We start from the raw sequence: 7,476 nt of genomic DNA, 5'->3' as shown, positions 1-7,476 counted from the left end.
TATGTATATATATATATATATATATATATATATATATATATATATATATATATATATATATATATATATATATATATATATATATATATATATATATATATATATATATATATATATATATATATATATATATATATATATATATATATATATATATATATATATATATATATATATATATATATATATATATATATATATATATATATCTATATATATATATATATATATATATATATATATATATATATATATATATATATATATATATATATATATATATATATATATATATATATATATATATATATATATATATATATATATATATATATCTATATATATATATATATATATATATATATATATATATATATATATATATATATATATATATATATATATATCTATATATATATATATATATATATATATATATATATATATATATATATATATATATATATATATATATATATATATATATATATATATATATATATATATATATATATATATATATATCTATATATATATATATATATATATATATATATATATATATATATATATATATATATATATATATATATATATATATATATATATATATATATATATATATATATATATATCTATATATATATATATATATATATATATATATATATATATATATATATATATATATATATATATATATATATATATATATATATATATATATCTATATATATATCTATATATATATATATATCTATATATATATATATATATATATATATATATATATATATATATATATATATATATATATATATATATACTATATCTATATATATATATATATATATCTATATATATATATATATATATATATATATATATATATATATATATATATATATATATTCTATATATATATATCTATATATATATATATATATATATATATATATATATCTATATATATATATATCTATATATATATATCTATATATATATATATATATATATATATATATATATATATATATATATCTATATATATATATCTATATATATATATATATATATATATATATATATATATATATATATATATATATATATATATATATATATCTATATATATATATATATATATATATATATATATATATATATATATATATATATATATATATATATATATATATATCTATATATATATATATATATATATATCTATATATATATATATATATATATATATATATATATATATATCTATATATATATATATATATATATATATATATATATATATATATATATATATATATATATATATATATATATATATATATATATATATATATAATATATATATATATATATATATATATATATATATATATATATATATATATATATATATATATATATATATATATATATATATATATATATATATATATATATATATATATATATATATATATATATATATATATATATATATATATATATTTATATATATTATATATATATATATATATATATATATATATATATATATATATATATATATATATATATATATATATATATATATATATATATATATATATATATATATATATATTTATATATATTATATATATATATATATATATATATATATATATATATATATATACATATATATATATAGTTATATATATATATATATATATATATATATATATATATATATATATATATATATATATATATATATATATATATATATATATATATATATATATATATATATGTATATATATATATATATATATATATATATATACATCAAAAGTCATGCAGTTACTTTGCCTTGATGAGGCATTACAATGAAATACTTGTGGGTTTATGCTAGGTGATGCCACGATACTTGTACATGGCGGCACTTTGCCAGACATGGTACTAAACATTGCGGGTGCCTCATGGCACCTATCTATGTATGTGATGCACAATTAGTCATGCACTTAATGATGAAGTTAACTTTGTGATGTCAAAGTCATGCTTTTGGTTTGCCTTGATGAGGCATTACAATGAAGTATGTGTGGGCTTATGTTAGGTGATGCCACAATACTTGTACACGGCGGCACTGTGCCAGATGTGATACTAAACATCACGGGTACCTTGTGGTACTTATCTACGTACGTGATGTACAATTATATGTGTGATTTACACAGGTTTTATGAGTCAGGGACTCGAGATTTACATTACAAGGAAAGGATAGATTCAAGGAAGGAAGTATCTTAGGTTTTATGAGTCAGGGACTCAAGATTTACATAAGAAGGAATGCTAGTTAAGGCATTACGTGACCCTTCACTCTGGCAGGAGTGCCACGTTTCACCGGGGAAGAGGCGGGGTGACAGGTTATTACTGCCAAGGAGTTCTGTTTCTATAGTGCTATACCTAGTCTCTGCTGGTCTGAGTTTCTTGGAACAGGAGGCTACTGGGTGCTTAACCTTATCCTTCTCTTGAAACATGACTGCCCCAATGCCAATGTCACTGGCATCAACCATCATCCAGAAGGGTTGTTCATAGTCGGGTGTGTGGAGAACAGGTTAGCTAATTAGGACTGCCTTGAGGTGATCTTATGCCTTCTCGCGCTCGCTAGTGCAATGAAAAGGCTGCTTTCCTTGGAAGTTCGGAATTAAACCCCTGAAGTACTGCACCATTCCGACAAATTCTTGAGCTTCCATTTTTGTTCTCAGGTAAGACATGCTCCAAATGGCATGGATGCTGGTGTCCTTGGGCATTAGTTTGCCGTTTCCCCACATGGTGATCATGATATGTTATTTCAGCAATGGTAAACTAATATTTTTTGAGGTCGATGACCAGGCTGGCAGTAAAGATTTGATTCAGGGTTTGCAGGTGCTCCTCCCACTCATTGGCATATATCCTGATGTTGTCGAGGTAGACAACACAGTTCTTGACTCCTGCCAGGACTTTGTTCATCAGCCTCTGAGGCCAAAGGGCATCACCCTGCACTGATAGAGACCAGTGGGCATGGTGAAAGCAGTCGGGGGTGCGACTCCTCTGACAAGGGTACCTGCCAATATTCTTTTTCAAGATCAATTTTGCTTAGGTATGGTGCATTGCCCAGGCTATCAAAGCACGGCTCAATCCTCGGGAAAGGGTAGGGCTCAGGCTTTGTGACTTCATTCAGCTTCCTAAAGTCTAAGCATAGCTTGTCTCCTCCTCCTTCCTTAGGGGCTAGGACTACTGGGGAGACCACTCACTATAGCTGGGCTCTATCAGGCTGAGTTTGAGTTGGAGCTGCATTTGTTCTTCAATTCTCTTAGCCTTCTCAGGGTTTATTTGGTAATATCTTTGCTCTATCGGAGTGACACCTTCCCACAGGTATGTGGTGTGCTCTACCAGGTCGGTGCAGTGGAGTTGTTCCTGGACTACCTGCAGGTGTGCACTGAGCAGCTGGTGCACTTCGTCACACTTGTGGTGGTCTAGCCCTGGAGCAATGACTTCCAGGTGTAGTACTTCTGAATTCTTTGAGGGTGGTGGTGTCATGGTGATGGTGCCTACCAGTACCCCTGGAGCCGAAGAGCTTTCCTCGGTTTTCTGGTCTTCTCTATTTAGATATGGCTTCAGTAGATTTATGTGTAGCCATTTGGCTTTTCTCTTTCCACAGTTGACATGGTAATTCAGGGCCCCTCACTTGCTGAGTACCTCATGAGGGCCTGTGAACTGGGTTTCGAGAGGGCAGGTGGTGCCAGTCTGAAGGACTAGGACCTGGTCTCCTACGTTAAACGATCGGGCTTGGCCTTCTCATCCCACTGAATCTTGACCTACTCTTGAGTCGCGGCCTAGGCAACTGCCCACGCAGCCCAGAGTTTATGTTGCATATCAGGCAGATCTTTTGCCCATTCCACCCTTGCAAGTAACAAAGGCAGATAAGTCCAATGCAGTGGTAATAATGAATAAAAGTGACTACGTAAATAAAATAATGGCATTATTGAATGATAGTGAAACTTATACGAAACTGAGGTCAGATCCCACACAGACAGTTAACTCTCATTTTAGCAAACAAATTAAATCCATTTTTAAGGGCTCTGACCAATTAATTAAACAGTTTACCACACAGTGCCTCTACATATCTCTACGGTTTAGTCAGGCGCACAAAATCAATAACCTATTAGACCAATCATCAGTTCAGCAGGCTCAGTTTCGTATAACTTATCTAAATGGCTTGTAAAAATTCTTACACCACTGGTAAGAAACATTTCTAATACGAATATAAAAAATAATGTTGACTTTATAGACAAATTGAATAGCTTCAATTTGAAATTTGATTTTACTATGGTTAGTTTTGATGTTGTCTCTTTATTTACAAAAGTGCCGGTAGATGATTTACTAGAAATTTTAGAGGAAGGATTAGTAAGTTATGACATTCCCTTAACTGTAGCAAACCTTACAAAACTTATAAGGTTATATATCAAAGATAGTAATTTTTGTTTCAATGAAATTTTTTGTACAAAAGTTTGGTATGGCTATGGGTAATCCATATCTCTGTCCCTATAGTGTTTACATGGAATTTTGAGACAAAATTCTTACCAAAATTTTGCCCGAAAAGTTATATGGTTTAGGTATGTAGATGAGCATTTTTTGTATCTGGTTCAAAAATCTCAGGAATTTCTCGTTAAGCTAAAATAATTTAGTCCTTCTATAAAATTTGCTGTAGGGAAGAAAGAAATTGTAGTTTGAGATTTTCTTGATGTAAGCTGTCCATAGACATGATAGAAATTTAACCTTTTCAGTTTTTCGAAAATCAGCTAACATTGCCTCTTTTGTTCATTATTATTCCAATCACCATCAGAATGTTAAATTCTCTGTTTTCTGGAATGTTCTTAAGGGCTTTACGTGTTTGACCCGCAGTTCATTGATACTGAGATCAAAACTATTTATGATATTGCTTTGAAACTTCAAATACCCAAGGACCTTTGTAGATGTAGCATGGAAAAGAGCCAGGAAAACATTTTATTTAACTAATAACAAACTTGAATTCAGTAAGCATAATATTCTCAAATTACCGTATGATGAAAGGTTTTACAAATTCCTAGAATTTTAAAGCTTTTCAACATAAATGTTGTTTTCAGTCATTTTAATGTTAAGAGTTTAGTGATAAAAAAATTCTCCTAAAAGATGTTTCTGGCTGCATCTATGAAATTCCTTGTAAAAATGTGATAAAATATATTATGGACAAACTGAAAATCACTTTCACAACGAATCAAACAACACCAATATTCTGGGAGAACTGGCTACGTATCGAATGGATTATTCGTACATATGAGAGATTTAGATCATCATATTAACTGGAGTAAAGCAAAACCTTTAGTCCCGTGCAATGACAGTTAAAAGGAATATCGTCGAATCTTGTTTTATTAAGTCAAATAATGAGTGTTCTAAATTTAAGTCTTGGTTTGTTTAAACTTGATGCTTTTAATAATTAAAAAAAGTTGTTGATAAATATATGCAAAATTAATATTCATTTTTATACATGTTTCTGCAATTTGAATGGGTAAGATTTCGTTTGCCTTATGGTTAAGTATATATTTGGATTAGTTTTTGACCGCGTGATCCCGGATTTGCCGTGGATTAACCTTTTCTTTTTACCCCTGGCAATTAACCATCTGGTATTCAATGTTATACATGTTTTTGGATTTTGTAAGCCTAAACTTTAGTATTTCTTTTGTTTGGTCTTGGTTCAGTTTGTGACAGCTCGATCCCGGATTATCCTGGATTATCTTTCTGTTTATTACCTTTGACAATTGACCATCTGGTATTCTTGTTCTTTTTGTTTACTTTGTAACCTTCTTTTATATCTGTGTGTCATTCGTGCCCCGATTATGCGTTAATAAACGTGAAAGCGCTTGGTACTGAACTTCTGCCTGTCATTTTTCCTGTGGATTTGCTTATACATACACCATATGTATATATATATATACTGTATATATATACATACTAAGAAATCACAAAATAAACACGTGATTTTGCTTTATTAGTGGAAGCCACTGGGAAAGTTCAAAACGAAACGATATATATATATATATATATAAATACTATTAATATATATATATATATACAAGGATATATATATACGAAAGTACCACTATGGTATATTTGAACTTCCCAGTGGTTCCACTATATATATATATATATATATATATATATATATATATATATATATATATATATATATATATATATATATATATACATAATGTACGTATAAAAAGGGAAATGACAATCATAAATGAAACACGGAGGGTTGAAGATTGGTTTATCTTGGGCAGTTTCTTCCTTCACCCTTTCCAAACAATAAAGTCGGGTGGAGACGACCTGAATATAACGCTTCAGACGCACTTCCTTTGTTTCAGTCCAAAATCATTGTTTCTGTTCTGCTCATAAGTTACGAAATTCGTTGAAAAAAAATATAAAAAAATATTATGGGCAAACTGGGAAATCAACTGCACAGCGAATCAGAACAGGAAATATCGAATGCATTGTTTTACATGAGAGATTCAAATCCTCACATTAACTGAAGTTTTATGAGAGCGAGGTTCACTGGGTTCCAAATATTTTGCATAGTTATAAAGAAGGTCATTGAATTCAAATCAAACAGGTTTTTTGTGCTTAAGCCTTTGGTCTGTTTGCCATTGATGCTATATGCAAGAATTTAAAAGTTGTTGATAAATATGTTAGCAAAGAGATTGAAATTACTAGGTCTTTCGGTATAATTGTTATGGCAACCTTTCCATAGTTCTGCAAAATGGAATCAATATTGTTTATGGCTTATGATCGGATTATAGATTGGGGATTATCTTTCTTTGTTTGTATATTTGAAAATTAAATACCTTGTGTTTCTTTTCTTCTTTGTTTATAGAGTAATCTACTTCATCCAAACTGAGTCCATTTGTGCTACCACGATGTTTGAATAAACAATATGCTGCGAGAGCGCTGATTTTGCATATATAAATGTATTATATATATATATATATATATATAGATATATATATATATATATAAATATGGGATAATATATATATATTTATTTTCACATATGCAGTGGGAATGCAATGCCTCTGTGAAATATTATTAGAAAGTAATAGGTCTTCCCAAAGCTGATCTCCATTGATAAATCTCCACCATCTCCAGGGTATTTATTCTATCTCTCTCTCTTCTTCTCTCTATTATCTATCCACAGCTATATATATATAACAATATATATATATATATTTTATATATATATATATGTGTGTCTTGTGTGTGTGTGTGTATAATAACATAGCCGTCAGCAGTAAAATATGAAGAACTTAAGTAACAGATCTCATCTTGAAGGCTCCTGATTTTCTACCAGATTTATGACATTTTAACATTCTAAAATGAACAGTCGACAGATAAATGTACATGAATTGCGTGGTGGAT

Source organism: Macrobrachium rosenbergii, chromosome 12 (assembly GCF_040412425.1).
Source record: "Macrobrachium rosenbergii isolate ZJJX-2024 chromosome 12, ASM4041242v1, whole genome shotgun sequence".
In the NCBI taxonomy this organism is placed as follows: Eukaryota; Metazoa; Arthropoda; class Malacostraca; order Decapoda; family Palaemonidae; genus Macrobrachium; species Macrobrachium rosenbergii.
The sequence above is the reverse complement of the archived record's forward strand: the minus strand, read 5'-3'. Positions refer to the sequence as shown.